At 36.0% G+C, this 20,149-nt stretch overlaps 1 protein-coding gene and 11 non-coding genes across 14 annotated transcripts in view; 11 read left to right on the forward strand and 1 right to left on the reverse strand.

Annotated features, from left to right (window-relative positions):
* The window catches only part of LOC116353897 (Fc receptor-like protein 5), a 238,553-nt gene that overhangs the window by 174,128 nt on the left and 44,276 nt on the right, over positions 1-20,149 (reverse strand). The gene's annotated exons all lie outside the window — the stretch shown is intronic.
* trnav-uac (transfer RNA valine (anticodon UAC)) lies at positions 7,412-7,484 on the forward strand. Its single transcript has one exon. It is a non-coding gene; the product is annotated as a tRNA-Val (tRNA).
* On the forward strand, positions 9,434-9,505 carry trnav-uac (transfer RNA valine (anticodon UAC)). The gene has a single exon. It is a non-coding gene; the product is annotated as a tRNA-Val (tRNA).
* trnav-uac (transfer RNA valine (anticodon UAC)) lies at positions 10,434-10,506 on the forward strand. The gene has a single exon. It is a non-coding gene; the product is annotated as a tRNA-Val (tRNA).
* Positions 11,437-11,509, forward strand: trnav-uac (transfer RNA valine (anticodon UAC)). Its single transcript has one exon. It is a non-coding gene; the product is annotated as a tRNA-Val (tRNA).
* trnav-uac (transfer RNA valine (anticodon UAC)) lies at positions 12,438-12,510 on the forward strand. The gene has a single exon. It is a non-coding gene; the product is annotated as a tRNA-Val (tRNA).
* trnav-uac (transfer RNA valine (anticodon UAC)) lies at positions 13,443-13,515 on the forward strand. The gene has a single exon. It is a non-coding gene; the product is annotated as a tRNA-Val (tRNA).
* Positions 14,444-14,516, forward strand: trnav-uac (transfer RNA valine (anticodon UAC)). Its single transcript has one exon. It is a non-coding gene; the product is annotated as a tRNA-Val (tRNA).
* On the forward strand, positions 15,440-15,512 carry trnav-uac (transfer RNA valine (anticodon UAC)). Its single transcript has one exon. It is a non-coding gene; the product is annotated as a tRNA-Val (tRNA).
* On the forward strand, positions 16,443-16,515 carry trnav-uac (transfer RNA valine (anticodon UAC)). The gene has a single exon. It is a non-coding gene; the product is annotated as a tRNA-Val (tRNA).
* On the forward strand, positions 17,447-17,519 carry trnav-uac (transfer RNA valine (anticodon UAC)). The gene has a single exon. It is a non-coding gene; the product is annotated as a tRNA-Val (tRNA).
* trnav-uac (transfer RNA valine (anticodon UAC)) lies at positions 18,447-18,519 on the forward strand. Its single transcript has one exon. It is a non-coding gene; the product is annotated as a tRNA-Val (tRNA).

The following is a 20,149-nucleotide window of genomic DNA, read 5'->3' on the forward strand; positions in this document are numbered from 1 at the left end:
GATCTACTGTCTCTAATATATATGACAGACCAGCTAGATCTACTGTCTCTATTATATTATGACAGACCAGCTAGATCTACTGTCTCTATTATATTATGACAGACCAGCTAGATCTACTGTCTCTATTATAATATGACAGACCAGCTAGATCTACTGTCTCTATTATATTATGACAGACCAGCTAGATCTACTGTCTCTATTATATTATGACAGACCAGCTAGATCTACTGTCTCTATTATATTATGACAGACCAGGGCATATTTTGGAGCTTTTCTATTATATTATGACAGACCAGCTAGATCTACTGTCTCTATTATATTATGACAGACCAGCTAGATCTACTGTCTCTATTATATTATGACAGACCAGCTAGATCTACTGTCTCTATTATATTATGACAGACCAGCTAGATCTACTGTCTCTATTATATTATGACAGACCAGCTAGATCTACTGTCTCTATTATATTATGACAGACCAGCTAGATCTACTGTCTCTATTATATGACAGACCAGCTAGATCTACTGTCTCTATTATTATGACAGACCAGCTAGATCTACTGTCTCTATTAATATGACAGACCAGCTAGATCTACTGTCTCTATTATATTATGACAGACCAGCTAGATCTACTGTCTCTATATGATGACAGACCAGCTAGATCTACTGTCTCTATTATATTATGACAGACCAGCTAGATCTACTGTCTCTATTATATATGACAGACCAGCTAGATCTACTGTCTCTATTATATTATGACAGACCAGCTAGATCTACTGTCTCTATTATATTATGACAGACCAGCTAGATCTACTGTCTCTATTATATTATGACAGACCAGCTAGATCTACTGTCTCTATTATATATGACAGACCAGCTAGATCTACTGTCTCTATTATATTATGACAGACCAGCTAGATCTACTGTCTCTATTATATTATGACAGACCAGCTAGATCTAGTCTTCTATTATTATGACAGACCAGCTAGATCTACTCTCTATTATATTATGACAGACCAGCTAGATCTACTGTCTCTATTATATTATGACAGACCAGCTAGATCTACTGTCTCTATTATATTATGACAGACCAGCTAGATCTACTGTCTCTATTATATTATGACAGACCAGCTAGATCTACTGTCTCTATTATATTATGACAGACCAGCTAGATCTACTGTCTCTATTATATTATGACAGACCAGCTAGATCTACTGTCTCTATTATATTATGACAGACCAGCTAGATCTACTGTCTCTATTATATATGACAGACCAGCTAGATCTACTGTCTCTATTATATTATGACAGACCAGCTAGATCTACTGTCTCTATTATAATATGACAGACCAGCTAGATCTACTGTCTCTAATATTATGACAGACCAGCTAGATCTACTGTCTCTAATATTATGACAGACCAGCTAGATCTACTGTCTCTATTATATTATGACAGACCAGCTAGATCTACTGTCTCTATTATAATGATGACCAGCTAGATCTACTGTCTTATTATATTATATGACAGACCAGCTAGATCTACTGTCTCTATTATTTATGACAGACCAGCTAGATCTACTGTCTCTATAATATGACAGACCAGCTAGATCTACTGTCTCTATTATATATGACAGACCAGCTAGATCTACTGTCTCTATTATATTATGACAGACCAGCTAGATCTACTGTCTCTATTATATTATGACAGACCAGCTAGATCTACTGTCTCTATTTATATGACAGACCAGCTAGATCTACTGTCTCTATTATATTATGACAGACCAGCTAGATCTACTGTCTCTATTATATTATGACAGACCAGCTAGATCTACTGTCTCTATTATATTATGACAGACCAGCTAGATCTACTGTCTATTATATTATGACAGACCAGCTAGATCTACTGTCTCTATTATATATGACAGACCAGCTAGATCTACTGTCTCTATATATTATGACAGACCAGCTAGATCTACTGTCTCTATTATATTATGACAGACCAGCTAGATCTACTGTCTCTAATATTATGACAGACCAGCTAGATCTACTGTCTCTATTATATATGACAGACCAGCTAGATCTACTGTCTCTATATATTATGATGACAGACCAGCTAGATCTACTGTCTCTATTATATTATGACAGACCAGCTAGATCTACTGTCTCTATTATATTATGACAGACCAGCTAGATCTACTGTCTCTATTATATTATGACAGACCAGCTAGATCTACTGTCTCTATTATATTATGACAGACCAGCTAGATCTACTGTCTCTATTATATATCATGACAGACCAGCTAGATCTACTGTCTCTATTATATTATGACAGACCAGCTAGATCTACTGTCTCTATTATATTATGACAGACCAGCTAGATCTACTGTCTCTAATATTATGACAGACCAGCTAGATCTACTGTCTCTATTATATTATGACAGACCAGCTAGATCTACTGTCTATTATATTATGACAGACCAGCTAGATCTACTGTCTCTATTATATATATGACAGACCAGCTAGATCTACTGTCTCTATTATATTATGACAGACCAGCTAGATCTACTGTCTATTATATATATGACAGACCAGCTAGATCTACTGTCTCTATTATATTATGACAGACCAGCTAGATCTACTGTCTCTATTATATTATGACAGACCAGCTAGATCTACTGTCTCTTATATACATCTTGACAGACCAGCTAGATCTACTGTCTCTATTATATATGACAGACCAGCTAGATCTACTGTCTCTATTATATTATGACAGACCAGCTAGATCTACTGTCTCTATATATTATGACAGACCAGCTAGATCTACTGTCTCTATTATTTATGACAGACCAGCTAGATCTACTGTCTCTATTATATTATGACAGACCAGCTAGATCTACTGTCTCTATTATATTATGACAGACCAGCTAGATCTACTGTCTCTATATATTATGACAGACCAGCTAGATCTACTGTCTCTATTATATATGACAGACCAGCTAGATCTACTGTCTCTATTATATTATGACAGACCAGCTAGATCTACTGTCTCTATTATATTATGACAGACCAGCTAGATCTACTGTCTCTATTATATATGACAGACCAGCTAGATCTACTGTCTCTAATTATATGACAGACCAGCTAGATCTACTGTCTCTATTATATGACAGACCAGCTAGATCTACTGTCTCTATTATTATGACAGACCAGCTAGATCTACTGTCTCTATTATATATGACAGACCAGCTAGATCTACTGTCTCTATTATATTATGACAGACCAGCTAGATCTACTGTCTCTATTATATTATGACAGACCAGCTAGATCTACTGTCTCTATTATATTATGACAGACCAGCTAGATCTACTGTCTCTATTATATTATGACAGACCAGCTAGATCTACTGTCTCTATTATATTATGACAGACCAGCTAGATCTACTGTCTCTATTATATTATGACAGACAGCTATATCTACTAGATCTACTTCTATTTATTATGACAGACCAGCTAGATCTACTGTCTCTATTATATTATGACAGACCAGCTAGATCTACTGTCTCTATTAATTATGACAGACCAGCTAGATCTACTGTCTCTATTATATTATGACAGACCAGCTAGATCTACTGTCTCTATTATATTATGACAGACCAGCTAGATCTACTGTCTCTATTATATTATGACAGACCAGCTAGATCTACTGTCTCTATATATGACAGACCAGCTAGATCTACTGTCTCTATTATATTATGACAGACCAGCTAGATCTACTGTCTCTATTATTATGACAGACCAGCTAGATCTACTGTCTCTATTATATTATGACAGACCAGCTAGATCTACTGTCTCTATTATATTATGACAGACCAGCTAGATCTACTGTCTCTATTATATTATGACAGACCAGCTAGATACTACTGTCTCTATTATATTATGACAGACCAGCTAGATCTACTGTCTCTATTATATTATGACAGACCAGCTAGATCTACTGTCTCTATTATATTATGACAGACCAGCTAGATCTACTGTCTCTATTATATTATGACAGACCAGCTAGATCTACTGTCTCTATATATATGACAGACCAGCTAGATCTACTGTCTCTATTATATTATGACAGACCAGCTAGATCTACTGTCTCTATTATATTATGACAGACCAGCTAGATCTACTGTCTCTAATATATATGACAGACCAGCTAGATCTACTGTCTCTAATATATATGACAGACCAGCTAGATCTACTGTCTCTAATATATATGACAGACCAGCTAGATCTACTGTCTCTATTATATTATGACAGACCAGCTAGATCTACTGTCTCTAATATTATGACAGACCAGCTAGATCTACTGTCTCTATTATATTATGACAGACCAGCTAGATCTACTGTCTCTATTATATTATGACAGACCAGCTAGATCTACTGTCTCTATTATATATATGACAGCAGCTAGATCTACTGTCTCTTTTTTTTTCTATTATTATATAAATGACAGACCAGCTAGATCTACTGTCTCTAATATATGACAGACCAGCTAGATCTACTGTCTCTATTATATTATGACAGACCAGCTAGATCTACTGTCTCTATTATTATATTATGACAGACCAGCTAGATCTACTGTCTCTATTATATTATGACAGACCAGCTAGATCTACTGTCTCTATTATATTATGACAGACCAGCTAGATCTACTGTCTCTATTATATATGACAGACCAGCTAGATCTACTGTCTCTATTATATATATGACAGACCAGCTAGATCTACTGTCTCTATTATATTATGACAGACCAGCTAGATCTACTGTCTCTATTATATTATGACAGACCAGCTAGATCTACTGTCTCTATTATATTATGACAGACCAGCTAGATCTACTGTCTCTATTATATTATGACAGACCAGCTAGATCTACTGTCTCTATTATATATGACAGACCAGCTAGATCTACTGTCTATTATATATGACAGACCAGCTAGATCTACTGTCTCTATTATATTATGACAGACCAGCTAGATCTACTGTCTCTATTATATTATGACAGACCAGCTAGATCTACTGTCTCTATTATATTATGACAGACCAGCTAGATCTACTGTCTCTATTATATTATGACAGACCAGCTAGATCTACTGTCTCTATTATATTATGACAGACCAGCTAGATCTACTGTCTCTATTATATTATGACAGACCAGCTAGATCTACTGTCTCTATTATATATGACAGACCAGCTAGATCTACTGTCTCTATTATATTATGACAGACCAGCTAGATCTACTGTCTCTATTATATTATGACAGACCAGCTAGATCTACTGTCTCTATTATATTATGACAGACCAGCTAGATCTACTGTCTCTATTATATATGACAGACCAGCTAGATCTACTGTCTCTATTATATATGACAGACCAGCTAGATCTACTGTCTCTATTATATTATGACAGACCAGCTAGATCTACTGTCTCTATTATATATGACAGACCAGCTAGATCTACTGTCTCTATTATATATGACAGACCAGCTAGATCTACTGTCTTATTATATATTATGACAGACCAGCTAGATCTACTGTCTCTATTATATTATGACAGACCAGCTAGATCTACTGTCTCTATTATATTATGACAGACCAGCTAGATCTACTGTCTCTATTATATATGACAGACCAGCTAGATCTACTGTCTCTATTATATATGACAGACCAGCTAGATCTACTGTCTCTATTATATTATGACAGACCAGCTAGATCTACTGTCTCTAATATTATGACAGACCAGCTAGATCTACTGTCTCTATTATATTATGACAGACCAGCTAGATCTACTGTCTCTATTATATTATGACAGACCAGCTAGATCTACTGTCTCTATTATATATGACAGACCAGCTAGATCTACTGTCTCTATTATATTATGACAGACCAGCTAGATCTACTGTCTCTATTATATATGACAGACCAGCTAGATCTACTGTCTCTATTATATTATGACAGACCAGGGCATATTTTGGGCGTTCTACTGTCTCTATTATATTATGACAGACCAGCTAGATCTACTGTCTCTATTATATTATGACAGACCAGCTAGATCTACTGTCTCTATTATATTATGACAGACCAGCTAGATCTACTGTCTCTATTATATATGACAGACCAGCTAGATCTACTGTCTCTATTATATTATGACAGACCAGCTAGATCTACTGTCTCTATTATATGACAGACCAGCTAGATCTACTGTCTCTATTATATTATGACAGACCAGCTAGATCTACTGTCTCTATTATATTATGACAGACCAGCTAGATCTACTGTCTCTATTATTAAATCATAGACCAGGTAGATCTACTGTCTCTAATATATGACAGACCAGCTAGATCTACTGTCTCTATTATATTATGACAGACCAGCTAGATCTACTGTCTCTAATATATATGACAGACCAGCTAGATCTACTGTCTCTATTATATTATGACAGACCAGCTAGATCTACTGTCTCTATTATATTATGACAGACCAGCTAGATCTACTGTCTTATTATATTATGACAGACCAGCTAGATCTACTGTCTCTATATGAAAATTAAGTTTACTTCTTGCAGGTATCTCAAGCAGAAGTTTCTGTAGTGTAGCTGTTATCACGTGCACTTAACATGCAAAAGGTCCCTGGTTTGAACCTCTGTGTAAACAGCACTCATTGATACATTCAGTAAGTACCATAGTTGAAACTGAAAATTCATTTTCATTAATGCCTTCTTTTGGGAATCAAAAGATTCCATAGCGTAGTGGTTATCAAGTTCACTTAAGACGCAAAATGTATACTTTTCGATGCTGGGCGGAAACAGACGTCTCTGACACATGTGAGAAGTACTGTATTTGTAACAGAGAATTTTCATAAATGCATTATGTTGGAATTTCGAATTCGTGCGATGAATATATGTAAAATTTGGTTTACTCCACAGTAATAATTCTAGCAGCAGTTTCTCTAGTTTAGTAGTTATCAAGTTTGCTTTACACACGAATGGTCCCCGATTCGAAGCTGGGCGGAAACTTCTCTATGACAAATCCATTAAGTACTGTATTTGTAACAGAGAATAGTTGTTCTAATAATGCCTTACTTTGGAAATTCGAATACATGCAATAAATATTTGTAAAATGCGGTTTACTCCTTGCTGGTAATTAATGCAGCAGTTTCTGTAGTGTAATGGTTATCACGTTCACCTTACATGCGAAAGGTCTGTGGTTGAAAAACTGATAGAAACAGTGATCTTTGACACATGCAGTTAGTGCTGTATCAACAACAGAGAATATATGTTCTCATGAATGGCTTTTTTTGGAAATTGGAATACATGCAATGAATATCTGTAAATTTGGGTTACTCCTTGCTGATAACACTTGCATCAGTTTCTGTAGTGTAGTGGTTATCACGTTCGCTTTACACGCGAAAGGTCCCTGGTTCGAAACCGGGCGGAAACAGTCATCTTTGACACATGCAGTAAGTTGTGTATTTATAAAAGAGATGAGTTGCTTTCATAAATACCTAATTTTGGAAATTCAAATACATGCACTGACTATAAGAAAATTAAGTTTACTTCTTGCAGGTATCTCAAGCAGAAGTTTCTGTAGTGTAGCTGTTATCACGTGCACTTAACATGCAAAAGTCCCTGGTTTGAACCTCTGTGTAAACAGCACTCATTGATACATTCAGTAAGTACCATAGTTGAAACTGAAAATTCAATTTTCATTAATGCCTTCTTTTGGGAATCAAAAGATTCCATAGCGTAGTGGTTATCAAGTTCACTTAAGACGCAAAATGTATACTTTTCGATGCTGGGCGGAAACAGACGTCTCTGACACATGTGAGAAGTACTGTATTTGTAACAGAGAATTTTCATAAATGCATTATGTTGGAATTTCGAATTCGTGCGATGAATATATGTAAAATTTGGTTTACTCCACAGTAATAATTCTAGCAGCAGTTTCTCTAGTTTAGTAGTTATCAAGTTTGCTTTACACACGAATGGTCCCCGATTCGAAGCTGGGCGAAACAGTTCTCTATGACAAATCCATTAAGTACTGTATTTGTAACAGAGAATAGTTGTTCTAATAAATGCCTTACTTTGGAAATTCGAATACATGCAATAAATATTTGTAAAATGCGGTTTACTCCTTGCTGGTAATTAATGCAGCAGTTTCTGTAGTGTAATGGTTATCACGTTCACCTTACATGCGAAAGGTCTGTGGTTGAAAAACTGATAGAAACAGTGATCTTTGACACATGCAGTTAGTGCTGTATCAACAACAGAGAATATATGTTCTCATGAATGGGTTTTTTTTTAGAGAAATTAGGAATACATGCACTGAATATCTGTAAAACTTTGGGTTACCTCCTGCTAGATAACACTTGCATCAGGTTTCTGTAGTGTAGTGGCTTATCACGTCTCGCTTTAACACGCGAAAGGTCCCTGGTTCAGAACACCAGCGGAAACAGTTATCTTTGACACATGCAGTAAGTTGTTTATTATAATAAAAGAGATGAGTTGCTTTCTCATAATACCGGCTAATTTTGGGGAAATCAAATGACATGCACTGACTATAGAGAAAATAAGTTTACTTCCTGCAGGTAGCTCAAGCAGAAGTTTCTGTCGTGTAGCTGTTATCACGTCGCACTTTAACATGCAAAAGGTTCCTGGTTTGAACCTCTGTGTAAACAGCACTCATTGATACATTCAGTAAGTACCATAGTTGAAACTGAAAATTCAATTTTCATTAATGCCTTCTTTTGGGAATCAAAGATTCCATAGCGTAGTGGTTATCAAGTTCACTTAAGACGCAAAATGTAGACTTTTCGATGCTGGGCGGAAACAGACGTCTCTACACATGTGAGAAGTACTGTATTTGTACAAGAGAATTTTCATAAATGCATTATGTTGGAATTTCGAATTCGTGCGACTGAAATATATGTAAAATTTGGTTACTCCACAGTAATAATTCTAGCAGCAGTTTCTCTAGTTTAGTAGTTATCAAGTTTGCTTTACACACGAATGGTCCCCGATTCGAAGCTGGGCGGAAACAGTTCTCTATGACAAATCCATTAAGTACTGTATTTGTAACAGAGAATAGTTGTTCTAATAAATGCCTTACTTTGGAAATTCGAATACATGCAATAAATATTTGTAAAATGCGGTTTACTCCTTGCTGGTATTAATGCAGCAGTTTCTGTAGTGTAATGGTTATCACGTTCACCTTACATGCGAAAGGTCTGTGGTTGAAAAACTGATAAAACAGTGATCTTTGACACACAGTTAGTGCTGTATCAACAACAGAGAATATATGTTCTCATGAATGGCTTTTTTTGGAAATTGGAATACATGCAATGAATATCTGTAAATTTGGGTTACTCCTTGCTGATAACACTTGCATCAGTTTCTGTAGTGTAGTGGTTATCACGTTCGCTTTACACGCGAAAGGTCCCTGGTTCGAAACCGGGCGGAACAGTCATCTTGACACATGCAGTAAGTTGTGTATTTATAAAAGAGATGAGTTGCTTTCATAAATACCTAATTTTGGAATTCAAACTACATGCACTGACTATAAGAAAATTAAGTTTACTTCTTGCAGGTATCTCAAGCAGAAGTTCTGTAGTGTAGCTTTTATCACGTGCACTTAACATGCAAAATGGTCCCTGGTTTGAACCTCTGTGTAAACAGCACTCATTGATACATTCAGTAAGTACCATAGTTGAAACTGAAATTCAATTTTTCATTAATGCCTTCTTTTTGGGAATCAAAAGATTCCATAGCGTAGTGGTTATCAAGTTCACTTAAGACGAAAAGTATACTTTTCGATGCTGGGCGGAAACAGACGTCTCTGACACATGTGAGAAGTACTGTATTTGTAACAGAGAATTTTCATAAATGCATTATGTTGGAATTTCGAATTCGTGCGATGAATATATGTAAAATTTGGTTTACTCCACAGTAATAATTCTAGCAGCAGTTTCTCTAGTTTAGTAGTTATCAAGTTTGCTTTACACACGAATGGTCCCCGATTCGAAGCTGGGCGGAAACAGTTCTCTATGACAAATCCATTAAGTACTGTATTTGTAACAGAGAATAGTTGTTCTAATAAATGCCTTACTTTGGAAATTCGAATACATGCAATAAATATTTGTAAAATGCGGTTTACTCCTTGCTGGTAATTAATGCAGCAGTTTCTGTAGTGTAATGGTTATCACGTTCACCTTACATGCGAAAGGTCTGTGGTTGAAAAACTGATAGAAACAGTGATCTTTGACACATGCAGTTAGTGCTGTATCAACAACAGAGAATATATGTTCTCATGAATGGCTTTTTTTGGAATTGGAATACATGCAATGAATATCTGTAAAATTTGGGTTACTCCTTGCTGATAACACTTGCATCAGTTTCTGTAGTGTAGTGGTTATCACGTTCGCTTTACACGCGAAAGGTCCCTGGTTCGAAACCGGGCGGAAACAGTCATCTTTGACACATGCAGTAAGTTGTGTATTTATAAAAGAGATGAGTTGCTTTCATAAATACCTTATTTTGGAAATTCAAATACATGCACTGACTATAAGAAAATTAAGTTTACTTCTTGCAGGTATCTCAAGCAGAAGTTTCTGTAGTGTAGCTGTTATCACGTGCACTTAACATGCAAAAGGTCCCTGGTTTGAACCTCTGTGTAAACAGCACTCATTGATACATTCAGTAAGTACCATAGTTGAAACTGAAAATTCAATTTTTCATTAATGCCTTCTTTGGGAATCAAAAGATTCCATAGCGTAGTGGTTATCAAGTTCACTTAAGACGCAAATGTATACTTTTCGATGCTGGGCGGAAACAGACGTCTCTGACACATGTGAGAAGTACTGTATTTGTAACAGAGAATTTTCATAAATGCATTATGTTGGAATTTCGAATTCGTGCGATGAATATATGTAAAATTTGGTTTACTCCACAGTAATAATTCTAGCAGCAGTTTCTCTAGTTTAGTAGTTATCAAGTTTGCTTTACACACGAATGGTCCCCGATTCGAAGCTGGGCGGAAACAGTTCTCTATGACAAATCCATTAAGTACTGTATTTGTAACAGAGAATAGTTGTTCTAATAAATGCCTTACTTTGGAAATTCGAATACATGCAATAAATATTTGTAAAATGCGGTTTACTCCTTGCTGGTAATTAATGCAGCAGTTTCTGTAGTGTAATGGTTATCACGTTCACCTTACATGCGAAAGGTCTGTGGTTGAAAAACTGATAGAAACAGTGATCTTTGACACATGCAGTTAGTGCTGTATCAACAACAGAGAATATATGTTCTCATGAATGGCTTTTTTTGGAAATTGGAATACATGCAATGAATATCTGTAAAATTTGGGTTACTCCTTGCTGATAACACTTGCATCAGTTTCTGTAGTGTAGTGGTTATCACGTTCGCTTTACACGCGAAAGGTCCCTGGTTCGAAACCGGGCGGAAACAGTCATCTTTGACACATGCAGTAAGTTGTGTATTTAAAAGAGATGAGTTGCTTTCATAAATACCTAATTTTGGAAATTCAAATACATGCACTGACTATAAGAAAATTAAGTTTACTTCTTGCAGGTATCTCAAGCAGAAGTTTCTGTAGTGTAGCTGTTATCACGTGCACTTAACATGCAAAAGGTCCCTGGTTTGAACCTCTGTGTAAACAGCACTCATTGATACATTCAGTAAGTACCATAGTTGAAACTGAAAATTCAATTTTTCATTAATGCCTTCTTTTGGGAATCAAAAGATTCCATAGCGTAGTGGTTATCAAGTTCACTTAAGACGCAAAATGTACTTTTCGATGCTGGGCGGAAACAGACGTCTCTGACACATGTGAGAAGTACTGTATTTGTAACAGAGAATTTTCATAAATGCATTATGTTGGAATTTCGAATTCGTGCGATGAATATATGTAAAATTTGGTTTACTCCACAGTAATAATTCTAGCAGCAGTTTCTCTAGTTTAGTAGTTATCAAGTTTGCTTTACACACGAATGGTCCCCGATTCGAAGCTGGGCGGAAACAGTTCTCTATGACAAATCCATTAAGTACTGTATTTGTAACAGAGAATAGTTGTTCTAATAAATGCCTTACTTTGGAAATTCGAATACATGCAATAAATATTTGTAAAATGCGGTTTACTCCTTGCTGGTAATTAATGCAGCAGTTTCTGTAGTGTAATGGTTATCACGTTCACCTTACATGCGAAAGGTCTGTGGTTGAAAAACTGATAGAAACAGTGATCTTTGACACATGCAGTTAGTGCTGTATCAACAACAGAGAATATATGTTCTCATGAATGGCTTTTTTTGGAAATTGGAATACATGCAATGAATATCTGTAAAATTTGGGTTACTCCTTGCTGATAACACTTGCATCAGTTTCTGTAGTGTAGTGGTTATCACGTTCGCTTTACACGCGAAAGGTCCCTGGTTCGAAACCGGGCGGAAACAGTCATCTTTGACACATGCAGTAAGTTGTGTATTTATAAAAGAGATGAGTTGCTTTCATAAATACCTTATTTTGGAAATTCAAATACATGCACTGACTATAAGAAAATTAAGTTTACTTCTTGCAGGTATCTCAAGCAGAAGTTTCTGTAGTGTAGCTGTTATCACGTGCACTTAACATGCAAAAGGTCCCTGGTTTGAACCTCTGTGTAAACAGCACTCATTGATACATTCAGTAAGTACCATAGTTGAAACTGAAAATTCAATTTTTCATTAATGCCTTCTTTTGGGAATCAAAAGATTCCATAGCGTAGTGGTTATCAAGTTCACTTAAGACGCAAAATGTATACTTTTCGATGCTGGGCGGAAACAGACGTCTCTGACACATGTGAGAAGTACTGTATTTGTAACAGAGAATTTTCATAAATGCATTATGTTGGAATTTCGAATTCGTGCGATGAATATATGTAAAATTTGGTTTACTCCACAGTAATAATTCTAGCAGCAGTTTCTCTAGTTTAGTAGTTATCAAGTTTGCTTTACACACGAATGGTCCCCGATTCGAAGCTGGGCGGAAACAGTTCTCTATGACAAATCCATTAAGTACTGTATTTGTAACAGAGAATAGTTGTTCTAATAAATGCCTTACTTTGGAAATTCGAATACATGCAATAAATATTTGTAAAATGCGGTTTACTCCTTGCTGGTAATTAATGCAGCAGTTTCTGTAGTGTAATGGTTATCACGTTCACCTTACATGCGAAAGGTCTGTGGTTGAAAAACTGATAGAAACAGTGATCTTTGACACATGCAGTTAGTGCTGTATCAACAACAGAGAATATATGTTCTCATGAATGGCTTTTTTTGGAAATTGGAATACATGCAATGAATATCTGTAAAATTTGGGTTACTCCTTGCTGATAACACTTGCATCAGTTTCTGTAGTGTAGTGGTTATCACGTTCGCTTTACACGCGAAAGGTCCCTGGTTCGAAACCGGGCGGAAACAGTCATCTTTGACACATGCAGTAAGTTGTGTATTTATAAAAGAGATGAGTTGCTTTCATAAATACCTAATTTTGGAAATTCAAATACATGCACTGACTATAAGAAAATTAAGTTTACTTCTTGCAGGTATCTCAAGCAGAAGTTTCTGTAGTGTAGCTGTTATCACGTGCACTTAACATGCAAAAGGTCCCTGGTTTGAACCTCTGTGTAAACAGCACTCATTGATACATTCAGTAAGTACCATAGTTGAAACTGAAAATTCAATTTTTCATTAATGCCTTCTTTTGGGAATCAAAATTCCATAGCGTAGTGGTTATCAAGTTCACTTAAGACGCAAAATGTATACTTTTCGATGCTGGGCGGAAACAGACGTCTCTGACACATGTGAAGTACTGTATTTGTAACAGAGAATTTTCATAAATGCATTATGTTGGAATTTCGAATTCGTGCGATGAATATATGTAAAATTTGGTTTACTCCACAGTAATAATTCTAGCAGCAGTTTCTCTAGTTTAGTAGTTATCAAGTTTGCTTTACACACGAATGGTCCCCGATTCGAAGCTGGGCGGAAACAGTTCTCTATGACAAATCCATTAAGTACTGTATTTGTAACAGAGAATAGTTGTTCTAATAAATGCCTTACTTTGGAAATTCGAATACATGCAATAAATATTTGTAAAATGCGGTTTACTCCTTGCTGGTAATTAATGCAGCAGTTTCTGTAGTGTAATGGTTATCACGTTCACCTTACATGCGAAAGGTCTGTGGTTGAAAAACTGATAGAAACAGTGATCTTTGACACATGCAGTTAGTGCTGTATCAACAACAGAGAATATATGTTCTCATGAATGGCTTTTTTTGGAAATTGGAATACATGCAATGAATATCTGTAAAATTTGGGTTACTCCTTGCTGATAACACTTGCATCAGTTTCTGTAGTGTAGTGGTTATCACGTTCGCTTTACACGCGAAAGGTCCCTGGTTCGAAACCGGGCGGAAACAGTCATCTTTGACACATGCAGTAAGTTGTGTATTTATAAAAGAGATGAGTTGCTTTCATAAATACCTATTTTGGAAATTCAAATACATGCACTGACTATAAGAAAATTAAGTTTACTTCTTGCAGGTATCTCAAGCAGAAGTTTCTGTAGTGTAGCTGTTATCACGTGCACTTAACATGCAAAAGGTCCCTGGTTTGAACCTCTGTGTAAACAGCACTCATTGATACATTCAGTAAGTACCATAGTTGAAACTGAAAATTCAATTTTTCATTAATGCCTTCTTTTGGGAATCAAAAGATTCCATAGCGTAGTGGTTATCAAGTTCACTTAAGACGCAAAATGTATACTTTTCGATGCTGGGCGGAAACAGACGTCTCTGACACATGTGAGAAGTACTGTATTTGTAACAGAGAATTTTCATAAATGCATTATGTTGGAATTTCGAATTCGTGCGATGAATATATGTAAATTTGGTTTACTCCACAGTAATAATTCTAGCAGCAGTTTCTCTAGTTTAGTAGTTATCAAGTTTGCTTTACACACGAATGGTCCCCGATTCGAAGCTGGGCGGAACAGTTCTCTATGACAAATCCATTAAGTACTGTATTTGTAACAGAGAATAGTTGTTCTAATAAATGCCTTACTTTGGAAATTCGAATACATGCAATAAATATTTGTAAAATGCGGTTTACTCCTTGCTGGTAATTAATGCAGCAGTTTCTGTAGTGTAATGGTTATCACGTTCACCTTACATGCGAAAGGTCTGTGGTTGAAAACTGATAGAACAGTGATCTTTGACACAGTTAGTGCTGTAACATCAACAACAGAGATATATGTTCTCATGAATGGCTTTTTTTGAAATTGGAATACATGCAATGAATATCTGTAAAATTGGGTTACTCCTTGCTGATAACACTTGCATCAGTTTCTGTAGTGTAGTGGTTATCACGTTCGCTTTACACGCGAAAGGTCCCTGGTTCGAAACCGGGCGGAAACAGTCATCTTTGACACATGCAGTAAGTTGTGTATTTATAAAAGAGATGAGTTGCTTTCATAAATACCTTATTTTGGAAATTCAAATACATGCACTGACTATAAGAAAATTAAGTTTACTTCTTGCAGGTATCTCAAGCAGAAGTTTCTGTAGTGTAGCTGTTATCACGTGCACTTAACATGCAAAAGGTCCCTGGTTTGAACCTCTGTGTAAACAGCACTCATTGATACATTCAGTAAGTACCATAGTTGAAACTGAAAATTCATTTTTCATTAATGCCTTCTTTTGGGAATCAAAAGATTCCATAGCGTAGTGGTTATCAAGTTCACTTAAGACGCAAAATGTATACTTTTCGATGCTGGGCGGAACAGACGTCTCTGACACATGTGAGAAGTACTGTATTTGTAACAGAGAATTTTCATAAATGCATTATGTTGGAATTTCGAATTCGTGCGATGAATATATGTAAAATTTGGTTTACTCCACAGTAATAATTCTAGCAGCAGTTTCTCTAGTTTAGTAGTTATCAAGTTTGCTTTACACACGAATGGTCCCCGATTCGAAGCTGGGCGGAAACAGTTCTCTATGACAAATCCATTAAGTACTGTATTTGTAACAGAGAATAGTTGTTCTAATAAATGCCTTACTTTGGAAATTCGAATACATGCAATAAATATTTGTAAAATGCGGTTTACTCCTTGCTGGTAATTAATGCAGCAGTTTCTGTAGTGTAATGGTTATCACGTTCACCTTACATGCGAAAGGTCTGTGGTTGAAAAACTGATAGAAACAGTGATCTTTGACACATGCAGTTAGTGCTGTATCAACAACAGAGAATATATGTTCTCATGAATGGCTTTTTTTGGAAATTGGAATACATGCAATGAATATCTGTAAAATTTGGGTTACTCCTTGCTGATAACACTTGCATCAGTTTCTGTAGTGTAGTGGTTATCACGTTCGCTTTACACGCGAAAGGTCCCTGGTTCGAAACCGGGCGGAAACAGTCATCTTTGACACATGCAGTAAGTTGTGTATTTATAAAGAGATGAGTTGCTTTCATAAATACCTTATTTTGGAAATTCAAATACATGCACTGACTATAAGAAAATTAAGTTTACTTCTTGCAGGTATCTCAAGCAGAAGTTTCTGTAGTGTAGCTGTTATCACGTGCACTTAACATGCAAAAGGTCCCTGGTTTGAACCTCTGTGTAAACAGCACTCATTGATACATTCAGTAAGTACCATAGTTGAAACTGAAAATTCAATTTTTCATTAATGCCTTCTTTTGGGAATCAAAAGATTCCATAGCGTAGTGGTTATCAAGTTCACTTAAGACGCAAAATGTATACTTTTCGATGCTGGGCGGAAACAGACGTCTCTGACACATGTGAGAAGTACTGTATTTGTAACAGAGAATTTTCATAAATGCATTATGTTGGAATTTCGAATTCGTGCGATGAATATATGTAAAATTTGGTTTACTCCACAGTAATAATTCTAGCAGCAGTTTCTCTAGTTTAGTAGTTATCAAGTTTGCTTTACACACGAATGGTCCCCGATTCGAAGCTGGGCGGAAACAGTTCTCTATGACAAATCCATTAAGTACTGTATTTGTAACAGAGAATAGTTGTTCTAATAAATGCCTTACTTTGGAAATTCGAATACATGCAATAAATATTTGTAAAATGCGGTTTACTCCTTGCTGGTAATTAATGCAGCAGTTTCTGTAGTGTAATGGTTATCACGTTCACCTTACATGCGAAAGGTCTGTGGTTGAAAAACTGATAGAAACAGTGATCTTTGACACATGCAGTTAGTGCTGTATCAACAACAGAGAATATATGTTCTCATGAATGGCTTTTTTTGGAAATTGGAATACATGCAATGAATATCTGTAAAATTTGGGTTACTCCTTGCTGATAACACTTGCATCAGTTTCTGTAGTGTAGTGGTTATCACGTTCGCTTTACACGCGAAAGGTCCCTGGTTCGAAACCGGGCGGAAACAGTCATCTTTGACACATGCAGTAAGTTGTGTATTTATAAAGAGATGAGTTGCTTTCATAAATACCTAATTTTGGAAATTCAAATACATGCACTGACTATAAGAAAATTAAGTTTACTTCTTGCAGGTATCTCAAGCAGAAGTTTCTGTAGTGTAGCTGTTATCACGTGCACTTAACATGCAAAAGGTCCCTGGTTTGAACCTCTGTGTAAACAGCACTCATTGATACATTCAGTAAGTACCATAGTTGAAACTGAAAATTTTTTTCATTAATGCCTTCTTTTGGGAATCAAAAGATTCCATAGCGTAGTGGTTATCAAGTTCACTTAAGACGCAAAATGTATACTTTTCGATGCTGGGCGGAAACAGACGTCTCTGACACATGTGAGAAGTACTGTATTTGTAACAGAGAATTTTCATAAATGCATTATGTTGGAATTTCGAATTCGTGCGATGAATATATGTAAAATTTGGTTTACTCCACAGTAATAATTCTAGCAGCAGTTTCTCTAGTTTAGTAGTTATCAAGTTTGCTTTACACACGAATGGTCCCCGATTCGAAGCTGGGCGGGAACAGTTCTCTATGACAAATCCATTAAGTACTGTATTTGTAACAGAGAATAGTTGTTCTAATAAATGCCTTACTTTGGAAATTCGAATACATGCAATAAATATTTGTAAAATGCGGTTTACTCCTTGCTGGTAATTAATGCAGCAGTTTCTGTAGTGTAATGGTTATCACGTTCACCTTACATGCGAAAGGTCTGTGGTTGAAAAACTGATAGAAACAGTGATCTTTGACACATGCAGTTAGTGCTGTATCAACAACAGAGAATATATGTTCTCATGAATGGTTTTTTTGGAAATTGGAATACATGCAATGAATATCTGTAAAATTTGGGTTACTCCTTGCTGATAACACTTGCATCAGTTTCTGTAGTGTAGTGGTTATCACGTTCGCTTTACACGCGAAAGGTCCCTGGTTCGAAACCGGGCGGAAACAGTCATCTTTGACACATGCAGTAAGTTGTGTATTTATAAAAGAGATGAGTTGCTTTCATAAATACCTTATTTTGGAAATTCAAATACATGCACTGACTATAAGAAAATTAAGTTTACTTCTTGCAGGTATCTCAAGCAGAAGTTTCTGTAGTGTAGCTGTTATCACGTGCACTTAACATGCAAAAGGTCCCTGGTTTGAACCTCTGTGTAAACAGCACTCATTGATACATTCAGTAAGTACCATAGTTGAAACTGAAAATTCAATTTTTCATTAATGCCTTCTTTTGGGAATCAAAAGATTCCATAGCGTAGTGGTTATCAAGTTCACTTAAGACGCAAAATGTATACTTTTCGATGCTGGGCGGAACAGACGTCTCTGACACATGTGAGAAGTACTGTATTTGTAACAGAGAATTTTCATAAATGCATTATGTTGGAATTTCGAATTCGTGCGATGAATATATGTAAAATTGGTTTACTCCACAGTAATAATTCTAGCAGCAGTTTCTCTAGTTTAGTAGTTATCAAGTTTGCTTTACACACGAATGGTCCCCGATTCGAAGCTGGGCGGAAACAGTTCTCTATGACAAATCCATTAAGTACTGTATTTGTAACAGAGAATAGTTGTTCTAATAAATGCCTTACTTTGGAAATTCGAATACATGCAATAAATATTTGTAAAATGCGGTTTACTCCTTGCTGGTAATTAATGCAGCAGTTTCTGTAGTGTAATGGTTATCACGTTCACCTTACATGCGAAAGGTCTGTGGTTGAAAAACTGATAGAATGTCTCTATTATTATGACAGACCAGCTAGATCTACTGTCTCTATTATATTATGACAGACCAGCTAGATCTACTGTCTCTATTATATATATGACAGACCAGCTAGATCTACTGTCTCTATTATATTATGACAGACCAGCTAGATCTACTGTCTCTATTATATTATGACAGACCAGCTAGATCTACTGTCTCTATTATATTATGACAGACCAGCTAGATCTACTGTCTCTATTATATTATGACAGACCAGCTAGATCTACTGTCTCTATATTATGACAGACCAGCTAGATCTACTGTCTCTATTATATTATGACAGACCAGCTAGATCTACTGTCTCTATTATATTATGACAGACCAGCTAGATCTACTGTCTCTATTATATTATGACAGACCAGCTAGATCTACTGTCTCTATTATATTATGACAGACCAGCTAGATCTACTGTCTCTATTATATTATGACAGACCAGCTAGATCTACTGTCTCTATTATATTATGACAGACCAGCTAGATCTACTGTCTCTATTATATTATGACAGACCAGCTAGATCTACTGTCTCTATTATATTATGACAGACCAGCTAGATCTACTGTCTCTATTATATTATGACAGACCAGCTAGATCTACTGTCTCTATTATATTATGACAGACCAGCTAGATCTACTGTCTCTATTATATTATGACAGACCAGCTAGATCTACTGTCTCTATTATATTATGACAGACCAGCTAGATCTACTGTCTCTATTATATTATGACAGACCAGCTAGATCTACTGTCTCTATTATATTATGACAGACCAGCTAGATCTACTGTCTCTATTATATTATGACAGACCAGCTAGATC

This window comes from Oncorhynchus kisutch, linkage group LG16 (genome assembly GCF_002021735.2).
Source record: "Oncorhynchus kisutch isolate 150728-3 linkage group LG16, Okis_V2, whole genome shotgun sequence".
Taxonomy (NCBI): domain Eukaryota; kingdom Metazoa; phylum Chordata; class Actinopteri; order Salmoniformes; family Salmonidae; genus Oncorhynchus; species Oncorhynchus kisutch.